At 41.3% G+C, this 12,485-nt stretch overlaps 1 protein-coding gene across 6 annotated transcripts in view; it reads right to left on the reverse strand.

The window, feature by feature from the left end:
* Positions 1–11,395, reverse strand: part of LOC117886462 (dipeptidase 2-like) — a 43,581-nt gene extending 32,186 nt beyond the window's left edge. For 2 of the 6 annotated variants that reach the window (XM_034788291.1, XM_034788285.1), the window contains exons 1-2: positions 2,992–3,121; positions 277–348 (exon numbers count right to left, since the gene is read on the reverse strand). The gene's annotated coding sequence lies outside the window, so the exon portion shown is untranslated. Of the gene's footprint in view, positions 1–276; positions 349–2,732; positions 2,754–2,856; positions 3,122–11,311 lie in introns of those variants that run through there. The other 4 variants (XM_034788290.1, XM_034788284.1, XM_034788286.1 and 1 more) reach the window with 3 other exon arrangements.
* Positions 11,396–12,485: the final 1,090 nt, after the last annotated feature.

Raw genomic sequence — 12,485 nt, forward strand, 5'->3', positions numbered from 1 at the left:
GACTCAGGGGTTCCCCTGGGCTGCCTGCCAGCAGCTCAGACTCCCTCTCCCTTCCAGCACAGCGGCTGCTGTAAAAAAAAAAAAAAAAAATTGGGGGCACCGCTTTTTGGCGCCCCCAAATCTTGGCGCCCTAGGCAACCGCCTAGTTGGCCTAAATGGTAGCACCAGCCCCGCCCACAAAGCACTGAGTCTACCCACATGTTTTGGGACAAAGCTATCCTGGGTTTAATACTACTGACTTCAGGGGAGTTACATCATGGGGGAATTTGGCCCTACCTGTAGGACCTCGGGAGGGCTGCTCCTTTGTTCACGGAGCTTCTCTTTTAGCAGTTTGTCACTGTTGCTTTCCTGGAACACAAACCAAAATGCTTTGAACAACAAGTACATGAGTGTTCAGCAAAAACAAATTTCAGAGAGGCAGCCGCGTTAGTCTGTATCAGCAAAACCACCGAGTCCTTATGGCACCTTGGAGACTAACACATTTATTTGGGCATAAGCTTTCGTGGGCTAAAACAAAGAATTCATCCTTCAGGCTGAAAATATTCCCAATTGCTCATACTATTGGGGAGTTGCAAACTTTGTTGCTTCTTTTAGCCAAATGCATTGCATACAGCACGGGTGCTTTGCATTCTTCCATTTCCCCCACAAGCTAGTGTCCCTGTGTGCCACCCTCCCACCCCCCTCTCCTGCAGGGGCTCTATCTATTCCCGATTCCCCCACCCTCCTCATGCCAGTGCCCAAGATTCCCCTCTCCACCATATGCTAGCAGTTGTGTTGCCCCCCCATTCACCCCTTCAACCATACCATTGTTCCCCATTCCCCCCCTCATGCCAGACACTCTGTGTGTCCCTTTGTCCCTCTTCCCCCATGCCAGGGTCTCTTATTCTCCCCCTGGCCAGGAGTTCTGTGTGCCCACTCATTCCACCTCCCACCCCTTCAGCATGCAAGCTCTGTGTGCCCCCCATTTCTCCCTGTGCCGCATGCCAGGGGCTTGCTGTGCCCCACATTTCCCCTATGTCATGGGCACAGTATGCCCCCAATTTGCCCTTCCCCCACACTTTCCCTTCACACTTGAGAGGCTCTGTGCCCCCCTTCACTCCACCCCCACCCCTCATTCTCATTTCTTTTCTATCTGTCTGGGAGTCCATAGGGAAGATGAGCAGAACTAAAATGGGGACTACTGTTATGCTGAAATGGGTTAATGTCTGCCATCAACTGGTTCTTTGGTCTACAGTCAATCACAATTGAGAACTCTGTATGTCCCTCATTTCCATGTTTTGGTTTTTCTCATTGTCACCAATAAACAACTCGGTTCTGGTCAAGGATGCCTAGAACAGTTCCCTGAAATTTTGGAAGTGATAGGATGATGTGTTCAAAGTTACCACATTACAGACAGAGAAATGCCACAGAGTTGAGTGACAAGGTGGGTGAGAGGAGGTAATATCTTTTATTAGACCAACTTCTGTTGGTGAGAAAGACAAGCTTTCAAGCCCCAGAGGAAATACCTCTAGAGGAAATACCTCACTCATTTTGTCTACTATCTATTTAAAAGAAGAAGTCAAGAGTCTGAAAAACAAAACACACACAAGTTTCAAAATCCATTTAAGATTGCTAACTGATAATACACTTAGCTATCAAAACAAAAATACTTTAAAGGAAAGTAACATCTTACTGTCCACATAGACATTGTTCCAGTACTTTATAAAGATATATATAACAGCAATTTTAAATACTTGACCAAACAATTCTAATGTCATTTGATACAAAATTTTCCCATGTAACACTACCTTTTGAAAGAAAATATTTAGATACTGAAATAAGGTTGACTAAAATACATGGAAGATCATTTATAGGCTTAGTATTGTGACAAAATATGCAATTATTATGTAGTGGAGGAAATTCAGTTTTCTGAACACCAATCTTAAGAACAAGAAGTTATAAAAACCATTTTTTCCAGTGTGGACAAAAGTCACATAATGAAATTGATGTCAATGAAGAACAAGTCGACATTCCTTCACATTCCCAATATTTTCAACGCATTGGAAAGCACTGTGAAGCACAATAAGCAAGTGATGCAATGTACGCGCACCAGAGCTACTGTAATTCTGAGACGTTCAATTGTATGAATTTTTTGATTTAATGAGCTGCTCAAGCCACAATTAATTCACTGGGGTTGTACTGCACAATGTTGACATGTTAGTCTTATGATCATAGAATCATAGATGATTAGGGTTGAAAGAGACCTTAGTAGGTCATTTAGTCCAACCCCCTGCTCAAAGCAGGACCAACACGCACTAAACGATCCCAGCCAGGGCTTTGTCAAGCTGAGCCTTAAAAACCTCAAAGAATGGAGATTTCACCACTTCCTTAGGTAACCCATTCCAATGCTTCACCACCCTCCTAGTGAAATAGTGTTTCCTGATATCCAACCTGGACCTCCCCCATCACAACTTGAGACCATTACTCCTTGTTCTGTCATCTGCCACCACTGAGAACAGCCGAGCTCCATCCTCTTTGGAACCCCCCTTCAGGTAGTTGAAGGCTTCTATCAAATTCCCCCCTCCTCACTCTTCCCTTAATGATGTTCTTAAGACATCATATAAATGGATAGTCAATGCACATTATCATTTAGCAATTTTAAATGGCTTCTGCAAATACTCTAGGAATATGGCAAACAGTACATTTAAGCTAAAGCAGGGTGCAGTAAGCATCCTTATTTAAATGCCACTCACTGCCTATAAGTATAAAATCCACTCAGCCATTTCCCCTGCTGTCTGAACTGAGCTCACAAGTGAGCAGGACAGAGCTTGGTAGCTCTTTCTTCTTTATGGTAAATGTATCCTTGGTGCCGGTTACCTTCTTTGGGCAATGAAAAAGAGGCAAGATCCACATTCCACTGGGTTGGATACAACAGCACGAGCCTGGCACTGGTTACTTTTGGTTTCACATCGCCACAAATAACTCTGCTTCTTGGATGGCTCACAAACATACCCGGCTTCACATTCCGGCTTAGGGAGCCTTCCACCAGCTGATAAGCACAGAGGAGCACCACAGTCTCACCCCCGGTTCATAATCGCTGAAAAGCAGACGGCAAGTGATGACTTTCCAGGCTGCTCAGCGTCACCGTCAGCTCCTCCTTGTGGGCAAACTATTAGCTCTGCTCTTTGCACATCCCCTCCACCAAAAGGCGCTCAGTTTAGAAGCAGAGTGTGATAGGGATTACTCATCATTGTTTGTTTTGGCAAAGGCTTAACTATATTGGTTTAGAAACAGGAGCTTATCTGGCTATAGCTAGATTTAGGGAAATGAGCTATACTCATTTATGGCCCTATAACTGTGTCCACCACAGGGGCATGGGTTGCTCTAACTGTACCTGTTTCTCAGCCAGTGCAGTTAATGCTGTACAAAACCAGTGGAAAGCAGGCCTTCGACCTGTCAAGTTAAAGCACGGTGCAAATCTCTATGTGGATGCTTATTTGGGTCTAACAGTGGCTTAGCTTGGTTTAACCCTAAACCTGTTCCTACTCATTTTAAGCTAAAACAAAATAAGTATCCATACTACCTTTTTTGTTGGTTTAACTGTATCAGTTTAAATAAACCAATTTAATTAAACCATTGCAAATGTGTAAAAAGAACAGGAGTACTTGTGGCATCTTAGAGACTAACAAATGCAAATGTGTGTAGACAAAGCCTTAAGCAGTTTCCAAAAAATGACTGTACCTAATAGGCAAGGCAGTGTTGGCTCTAGGAAGACGTAGTTATTTCTGAAAGAGTTAGAAACGTCGGGTTTTGTTGTTGTACAAACGAAGTATACTCTGGAGTACAAGAAAGCAGCCTCCATAAAAAAAAGTACTTGGTCAAATGGCCACAAAGCAGCTTGTGGCACCCTGTAATTTTGTTACTACAGATCAGTCCTGGTGAAAAAAAATCAGCTCCAATAGGGACTGTCCAATTCTCCAGTCGGCACCTCAAGAGGAGCTGTAGGTGTTTGGCACCTCCTGGGAACGGGTATTTCGTATGAAATATACAGATTTCCATTCAAGGGCAATCTGCATTCAATGTAAGCATATGTTCTGTGGCTGACAGTGGTCAATCATCTCAAGGTGTTGCATAGTAGCAACTAATGTGAGTAGCAAACACTTGCCCAAAAGAAGTTTATTATTAGAATGGTGTCAGCAACCTCAAAGGGTCAAATCTTAGAGATTAGGGAGTAAGAACCGGTAGGAAAATACTAATACAATGAACCAACATATTGAGAGCAACTCACCACTCTGCTGTTCAGATCCTGATCCCATTTAGAGACTTTTGTTTGTTAATAAAAATTTTCAATTAAAATGAGTAGAAGGTGTTATAGGATAATATGTATTTTTAAATCAATTGAATAATCTGTGGTGTCAGCTTTAACGGTCTCATTCATTTTCAGATTGAATTGGGCTCTATAGCCAAAGGTGTCACCATATTACTTTGAGAGGAGCCAGGAGCCATTTTTACTGGACCTGACAGTTATCCTACTATAGATAGAGCCTAATTTTGTTTGAAAATTACTCTTTGGGTAACCCTTAGCTTCTCTTTGGGGCAGGGGCCTGTGTAGAGCCTCTGGCACAATGTTGTATGTTAATTTAGACTTTGAAGCAACTTCTCAGGTAAAGCCATTGTTACTGTATGTACTATATTTTTAAGCCAAATGTACAGCACGCGCTTGTAACTGTCAAAATCTTTAAACTAAATGGCCAGATTTTTAAATTTGAGCATATAAAAATAGAGATTAACCCCCCAGTGGGATTTTTAAAAGCTCCTAAACACCTAACTTCCATTTTGGAGAGTTAGGTATCTTGGTGCTTCTGAAAATCTTACTAGGCACCTATCTGCATCTTTTTTCATCTAAATGCCTTAAAAATCTGACCTTTAAATCTCATGTAAAGTCAATTTAAGATTCAAAGGTTTTAATGACAAAGGCTCCTATATGCCCATGTCACTTTTGAAAACAATTTCAGAGGGCGAGAATCTTGCCAGCAGTTAGCACCATGTCATTGCCAAATTACAATTGGGTAATAGCCCTATTCTTGCAAAAAGAGATCAGGATCTTGATTATTGTCTCATCTAAAAGCAATACAGTGTCATACAAAAACTGGAATAATCTGGTTAAAAAGCTACACCCAATAGCTTCAGGATTGGTCAAGATTCTTAACAGGAATGTTTGTATGTCATCATTTCTACAGAAATAGAACTCTCTGTACTCTAGGATGCAAACAGAGAGAAATCCTGAGTCCATTGGAATTTTAACTGGACATTGTTAGTGCAGTGAGCTTCAGTTATGAACATTTTCTGTCAACTTACATGAATTACAGCATCCTAAACAAAAAAGATATTTAAGGTCAGGGTTGGGACAAATTCTCTCTTTTGTAAAGTGTTCCTCTCCACTCTGAACCTTGAGCACAAAGCCTTTCTTTATTCCCAACTTTCACTCCCATCACCAAACGCTAGTCTCAGCCTCAGACTCCCACATCTTCCCCAATCTGTTACAGAGCGCCTTCACCTCGTGGGAACTCCTTCATGTCTACTTGTACAGGGACCACATCTCTAATGCCCCATGGCAGTCACTTTCTTTGCCTCAAGATGGCCTTTCCCAGAGAGGGTACTCCCCTTGCTCCTCTCTCCTAGGTCTTCCCCCTAATAAAGTTCTTCACTCTATGTCATTTCCTGACCTTTTAACAGCTGGGGTCACTAGTTATCATTAAGTTGCCATATCACTATCTTGTGGGGACTAGCTGGTATATCACAGGCAAGGCTAAGCCTAGCTTGCCTTAAAGGGACTCTGTCTCAGCTCCTATTTCCTTGCCAACACTGAATACAATTCTCAGCCTTTATTTACGCCTTTCCCTCTTCTTCCAATACTCATAAGCCTACATGGCCATTATCATCCCCAACACCAAAAAAAAAAAAAAAAAAAAAAAGAATAAAATGTTGAATTTTCTCCCCTCACAAAACCAAGTGTGTCAGTCTACATAATGCTTGGGCGGTTTACACAATTCTGCAGTAAAATCAATAGTCACCACTGAGTTTCCTTTTGTCTGATAACGGCTTTGAGTTTTAAGAGTTCACCTTATTACAAGTTTAGAATGTTTAGGGTATTTTTAAAGTTGAAAAAAATAAATTGTTCCTTTGACTTATGGTCAGGTGTCCTTGGATTTCTTTGACTGTGATAGCTCTTCATTTTGAGTTTATGTTTAATAATGCCTGCATTATTAGCATGCGAGATGTACTTCTTGTTTACAAGCTCCTTTGTCTGGCAGAGCTCCGCTCTTTTTTTAAATAAATTATAATTGAAAGGATATCTGCACAGCTGCACCCAATCAAAGCAATCCCCACTTGTATTATTTTCTGGAAATTTCCATGCAAGTTGAGAACATGTAAACTGACTGCTGCAATTGTATCACATAACTATAATCACTTGCTTTTAGAACACAGAAGTCTGATGGAACAGCATACATTTAGACTTTGTTTATACTACAGAAGCCTGTACCTGTAATTCAGCAATCTTCAGCACACAGCAGCTACACTGGTTTTAGTAAAAGTACTAGCGTAGCCAGCATTCAAGCATTTTTAAACCACTGTACCATAAAACTGGGTTTAATGACAGAGTTCAAGCATTTTTACCACTCACTTCACTAGCACTTAGGACAAGTTCAATTGCCCCATTATTAGAATATAGGTCCAAGTTTTTCTAATAGAGATGCACCCAATGACAGCCGTTTTTAACTTTGCATTTACTCAACTTCTGTAATATCCCTATGCTTTGCAAGCTTAATGTATCCTCCACCCTGCTCACTAGTAATTCAACATTCTGTTATCAGGTCAGTCAGGCTTAGGCCCCTGTGGCTATGAAGTAACTTACGGTTGAAGCACATTGGTATAGAGTTAAGAAGTCTGCATTGTTGCTGCCTGGACTGCATGTTCTGTGAAAGGATTTCTGTCTCCATGGCTGTCAATCCAGTGCTGACGCCAACTTTTAAAAATGAGAATCATTGCATGCAAAGACTGGATTGAGGAAAGCAGATTTACAAAAGTTGCACTGTTAATGTGAAAAATACAGTGAGATTGGCAGTGTTCAAAAAGTTGCTGTTCCTTGGAAGTAGGACATACTGCAAGACTGCTGTTTGGTGGAACATCATCAAAGTTCCAAGCAATTCCTTTTACTGAGCTCCAAGTCATTTCTAATTCATGAAATGAAATCGACTTTGTTTAGACTCATTTGCCAAGTCTATAACCGCCACATTCTGGACACTATAGATAATTCAACCATTAAAAGTTTTTCACCTCCCAGTTTTGTTAAAGAATTGCATTATTCCTTAAAAAAAAGTTCCATTTTCCTAATGCTCTTACTACGTGTCACAGTGAAAGTTTTGATACCTTAAGGCGTCTACGTTTTTCATATAAATATCCCATTTCAATGGTACATTCTTTGAGCTCCCAAAGGAGATGATGAACCATTTCCTGGACCTTGCACGTCCTACATAATCCGTCTGTATGCTTATTAGAAACAAATTACTATTTAAACTGCAATGGCCAGTTACAATTCTAAATAGAGCCACTTTACTCTCTTTCTGAGGGCCTTGGAGTACATTAGCACTTTGGACTCTTGGACATTTTTCATGGAATCTTTTCCCCCCTCGTTTCTTTTGCCCGTATTTATTCCTGCCATTCCTCTCTCAACACATTCTTAGATTTTTAAACTCCAGTTTACTTAAAGAGATTTCTAAATCAACTTGCTCATTTTTAACAGCATCTTTTGCATGTTTGTCTGCCAACTCATTGCCCCTTAACCCTACATGAGCTGCGATCCGTGCAATGAGCTTTTCAGTGGAGGTCTCCCATTTAAATATTGACCAAACCTAGTGAAATCCAAATAGATCATGAACCAAGTTAATCAAATGCTTTGTCTACAGAGTTAGCCTTGATTCCCCAATCCGTGTAGCTGCAACAATTAGCATGACTCCAATTTGGCAGAGAAAGCTCATCTAGTGTCATTTGCAGTTTTCTTTGTCTACTTGTGGTACAGTATACTCACACAGCTGCACTGGCTGCAGGTCACCAATGGCTGAAGATAAACAGGAAAAAAAGGCTGAAGCTAAGTATTTCTTATCTCCCACATAATCAGAAGCACACCGCTGTTTTTATTTTTCTTGTTCTGAACATGACATCTTTGTGGAGCATTGTCAGAGGGTCGGCGCAGGCTCTCCCACTTTTGTGCCTGTACCCTGTGTTTAGGCTGGTATAATAAAGAGCTTTCACTCCTTCTTTTGTTGGCTCACCCCAGTATCTTTATTTACAGTGCTTGTGCAGTTCCCAGATCCCCCAACAGTTAGTGCCCCACAGACCCTCCCCGGGATCTCCTGGCCCTTGAGGCTTCTTTGTTGGTAAGAAGACAAAGATACTACCCTCCTGTCTCCTCCCAGGCTAGCCTCCCCACTGAGGTTTGCCCAGGGCTTTTATAGCCCTCTCCTGCCCCAGGCCAGCTGTCACTACTTAGCCCAGCATGTTCCTCTAAGCCAGCCCTCCTTGGGCTTGCAGCTGGGCTCCCTGCTGAGTACCCGCATCTCTACAGCTGGCCTACTGGCCAGAGAGCAGGCTGTAGCCAGCATTCTGGCAGGGCTTTAAAGGGGGTTTTACCCTTGCCCTGCCACAGGCATCTTATAGTGCCACAAAAACTTTGTAATCAGCAGAAAGAAAGTGACAATTGGGTCAAAATAAATCACAGATTCACTTAACTTCCAGGCTTCTGCCATGGTATTCAGTCATGGCATCTGTTGAAAAGAAAGGAATAGCATGGAGATCTGAAAAGATACAATGGGTTGATACAGATGGTGCTACCTCTTTCTGAAATAGACTTTCTGCCAATATTTATCTGGTGAGGCTGATCACATCCAAGTGCTGAAGCAAACCTGACAAAGGTGCAAACCTGACAAAATCCTCCATGATTTTTGCTTGCTTAATTATAAATTTGGCCTACAAAGGACAATTCTGACAAAAGCAAAACGTGACATTGCTATTTAAATACTGGAGATAGTTTTTAAAGTTTTTTCTGCTTCTTACACTTAAAGAATCTGGAGTGTCCAGTCTGGTTTTCCCTGTTTTCTAGAGGTCCTCCTGGATGACTCAGAGCATGTGTATTATGAGCTGTCCCTCCTTGAAGGGTCAGGAGTGTTGAATCTTTAGCAAATACATTTTCTCTTGACAATGTTTTAGTCACTGAAGTTAAAATGTTAAAAAAGGAAAGTCTTAAACTCAGTCTTTCCCTCAGCTTTCGCGAGGCCAGAGTTTTCTTGAAGGCAAAACCTGAATTTCCAATGCAAAAATTAAGCAGAAAGAGCTTTGAAAAAACTTGAACTCTTCTTTGTACATTATAAATCATCAAAAAAATGTACATAACTAATTCCTCCATACAACTTCCTTTTACAGGGGAATTAATTTGCTTAGTGCAATGTTCAAAGGGTAAGCAGACAGGGTGTCATCACAAACTGAATTACATTTGACAGCCAAGCAATTGAATATTCCACGGAAACAACCATAATACTGAAAGTGACTTCAATACCAATACTGACACAGTGAAATGTCAGCGGTATTAAGGCAGTTTCCATAATACTTTAACTGTGGTTCTGCCCTGAGGAACAGTTTCTGGAACAGGAGGAGTACTTTATGCAACAACATACAAAATAAAGACAAGGGCGTGCAGTCAGTAAAAGTTGCCACAAGGTGGAAGTAGCTTCCCAGTTAGAAGCTTGATCTAGCAAGATTTATTTTTTTTTAACCTCATAAGGAATTATGCACCCAACTTATCAGACTATAAAAATATATGTATGAAGGGAGTATGCATTTTTATTTTTGTAAACCATCTAGTCAAGCAACACAAAATATTTGCAGTTCTGCATAATGAGTGAAAAAATTAACAATATCAAAAATTCAATGTGTATTTAAATCAATAATATGTAAAATCAGGAATAATGAAATTAAAGGTCAGGTCTACTCTGAAATGTCATTAAGAGGGGCATAACAAGGGGCAGTATTTCAGTCCAGGAAGATGTTTTGTTTTAATTGCCAGCCCTGCAAATTCGCCTTAGGATTAGAAAAATCAAAGGATGATGTTGTTATTCTGGATACTGAGTCATCACCAGTAAGAAAGTTTTGGTTCGATACATATCATCTGTGTCTATCTAGGGACTTTGATGGCCTTCATCAACATAGCGTCTGAGTGCCTCCGTTTGTGGATTCTGTCCTCACAACACCCATGTGTTTACCTCATTTTATAGACAGGAAATGGAGGCACAGAGTAGATTAAGTCAAAAGTCAAGTGCTTAAGGCCACACTGAGTCTATGGCAGAGTCAAGAACTGGACCCAGGTATTCCAAGTCCCAGTCCAGTACCTTAACCATGAGGCCATTTTTTGCTTTTAGTTATACCTGTGCACATCTGTTTCTTCCTCTTCCCCTACTCCCCACCCCCACCCCCCATGCCTTCAATGGGCTGGGGAGGTGTAGCCAAGCATGCAATTTGCTTATCAATTCTGTGTCTGAAGTGAGACCAAATAGAATGTAGCTCCCTCTCCTACAGGTCTGATGGCTCTGCAGTGTTAACAGGCATACATGGAATTGTGTCACTGAAGTAGATAGTCCTGAATACACATAGGTGATTAAAGATGACATTTTTACACAGTCACTTTGCAAAGTAATCCTGTACTTTGGAACATTGTACCTCTTGTGAAGTTCTGAAAACAGTGTGGGCACTTGCTAGAAATTCAGCAGATATATTTAACAGCTTCTCTTTGCGAAGTGTCTGGCAAATAACACTCGACTGGAGACAGAAGGACTGATTGTAAGTTTAGACATACAAATGGAAACAAATGTACACCAAACTGGCATGTGCAGTTACTACAAGTTCAGAACATTTAAACATTCAAAAGCCATACATGGTATGTACACCTATGCTTTTCAAAAATCAAGTCCAGAGCAACAGTTTGCTATTAAAGGGACTATCAGTGTCACATGAAAAAGGAGTTTTGAATACTAGCCAAGTGACCAAACAGCTACTATACTTGGTAGTTAATGAAAGATGTGGTGGCTTCTGTCACACTGGACAGGTATCACTCCCACCATCACAGCTGGTACTCACTGGCAGTGCATGGAGGGAAATGAACTTCCATTTCAGAGAAGGCATATTTCAGAATGAGGACGCCTGTATTCATTGGACATGCTCTACCTGTTCTATGATGAGAAGATTCCAATATAGCATCTTTCAACAACAACATTAAACTTACTTTTTAAAAGACAACGTGGCTTCTTTGCAAGTGTCACTGGATGGCTGTGGCAGGTTTCTCACTTCACTTTCAATCTTGGGATGTGATCAAGAGTGAGAAACCAAGTGGATAAGGGAAGAGAGCAGCGCATGCATTTTCCTTTTTAGAGTAAGAGTGGAGTAGAATATTGAGCGTACCATGAATCAATGGCTCTTTGTCTGCTGTCCTTGATAAGATGCCCTGCTGTTTCTTCAGAAAACAATTTGAAGTGGTGTGTGATTTCATGCATGAGACCTCTCGCATCTCATTCTGAACATACTGGACAAGGCTAGTTTTCAGAGACTTATTTTAACTAGAGCGTTTCTGGTATGTGGGAGTTTTAACATTTAAGGCCACATTTTCAGAAGAGCTCAGTGCCCACAATAGGGGACAGGTTCTTGGGAGGGCTCAACACCCGGCCGCTTCCATGGTGACACACAAGCCCAGACTGGTAGACGAGCTCAGAACCCAACATGATGAGCTCTTGAAAATCTTACCACTTATTTTAGTACCTAAAAGGGTCCCAGGCTTAGTGTTCCAGGGTTCTTCGGGTCTCCTTATCCACAATGAAGGTAAACATAGGTGGGCAGCACAAAATACTGCTCTGCCTATAAATGTCAATCCAGCTTTCAGTGGTTGCCATTGTGGATGAAATGGTAGTTTAGCCTTTGTGTACACTCAGGCTTGATTCATCTGCTGAGATTACCAGCGTGGGTGCCAGTGACAGTCATAGCTGGAGGAAGCCTGACAGAAGGCATGTTGCCAGGAGGAAGACTGCCTATGTGAGAATACAAAAAGAAGACACATTGGCTATATAGGGTCTATTAATGAGCTGTAGACCTGTGGCCTTCCTGCCCCGGTAAATTAATTCCAATCCATGGCTGGCAAGACTTAAAAAAAGAAAATGCTTAAGTATATTATTAGGAACAAAAAAGAAGCAGCAGGGTGATCTACTTGTACCACTTGATGATGACGAAGTACTTGCCGGTTTATTAAACATCCTCGACTAAAATCCTGTTAGCTCAGAGACTACTTTACTATTTGCAGCCAAGTGTCCTACAATTTCTCTAGTTCTGTTTTGTAACTGGGCTTGCTGTAAAGGGGTGGTATTTGGCTAGAGCTAGGTTTCACCCCACTTTTTCCTCTACACATCATC

This window comes from Trachemys scripta, chromosome 13 (assembly GCF_013100865.1).
Source record: "Trachemys scripta elegans isolate TJP31775 chromosome 13, CAS_Tse_1.0, whole genome shotgun sequence".
Classification (NCBI taxonomy): Eukaryota; Metazoa; Chordata; order Testudines; family Emydidae; genus Trachemys; species Trachemys scripta.